Here is a 1,509-nt window from a genome sequence, read left to right as displayed (position 1 = left end):
GAGGAGCATATATACAGTCCCCCAGCTGCCACTCTCCCACCCCTCAAACTAATGGACCTTCAAACTAATAAATCCCAAGTCCCTCATTTTGCCAACACTTGGCAATGAGGTAGAACTATGTTATTATCTCCTGCTTAGGGCTGCCTTTGAGTAATTTTTTTACTGTTTCTAGAAGTTAATGCTAAATGCTTCAAGTAGTTCTTCCCAGAATGATTCTTGCACTTCAGATGCACCTCTTGAGCATGGCTTTCAGCACTACCCAACCAGAAAAGAGATAGATTGCCTGTCATAGACAATTTTCTGGGAGACAGGTTGCAGCACTAAATACTACATTTACAGCTCCCTTCCATTAGGAACTTGAAAATTAAAAACAAACTTCTACAAAGCAGTGGCCTTTCTTATGATTCTGGTGAACTCTTCACTGTTCCCCATGTCCCAGTGAGCTGTGACTCATACCAACTCCTCAGTGCTGCCCAGGGGACCCTCCTGGTCTTGCCTTCAGGACTCTTACAGATAGCACAATTCTACAAAAAAAGACTTGGGGGTGTTGGTTGACAAGAAGCTCACCATGAACTATCAGTGTGTGCTTGCAGCCCAGAAACCAACCATGTCCTGGGCTGTGTCACCAGCAGCATGACCAGCAGGTCAAGGGAGAGGATTGTCCCCCTCTCCTCCACTCTCATGAGATCCCACCTTCAGTACTCCATCGAGGGGCTCCTGAGATAAGCCAACAGAAGAACATGAACCTGTTGCAGTGAGTCCAGAGGAGGCCACAAAGATACTCCAAGGGCTGGAGCACCTCTGCTCTGGAGACAGGCTGAGAGAGCTGAGCTTGTTCAGCCTGAAGAAGATAAGGCTGCTTGGAAATCTTACAGCAGCTTTCAGTACGTGAAGAGGCCAAAAAGAAATCTGGAGAGGGGCTTTTTACAAGGACATGCAAGGACAGGACAAGGGGTAATGGTTTTAAACTGACAGAGGGTAGATTTAGATGAGATCTGAGGAAGAAGTTCTTCCCTGTGAGGGTGGTGAGGCCCTGGCACAGGTTGCCCAGAGAAGCTGTGGCTGCCCCATCCCTGGCAGTGTTCAAGGCTAGGTTGGACAGGGCTTGGAGCAACTTGGTCTAGCAGAAGGTGTCCGTGCCTGTGGCAGGGGGTTGGAACTGGATGAGCTTTAAGGTCCCCTCCAACCCAAACCATTCTGTGATTCTCATCATTTTGTAGTACAAAAGCTCACACTGCCCATGTGAACAGTGTTACTCGAGCACATTCTCCACCTCAACAAAATCTCAGAGCTTACATTTGAAGGTTTGCATGCCTGCTAAATTCTTATATCCAACCATATTAAAAGATCATTTTTAAGGACTTCTGTTAAGGCCCTGCCATTTCTTCTGCCATTCGATTTGTTGAGGCTTCAAAGGACTGTGAACTCCTGTGTAGTACAGCCATTCGATGGCAATGGTCCAAGCTCTGAAACTGCGTAATTGATTCAATACACAAAACAACTTGAAAA

Source organism: Lathamus discolor, chromosome 2 (assembly GCF_037157495.1).
Source record: "Lathamus discolor isolate bLatDis1 chromosome 2, bLatDis1.hap1, whole genome shotgun sequence".
Lineage (NCBI taxonomy): Eukaryota > Metazoa > Chordata > Aves > Psittaciformes > Psittacidae > Lathamus > Lathamus discolor.
The sequence above is the reverse complement of the archived record's forward strand: the minus strand, read 5'-3'. Positions refer to the sequence as shown.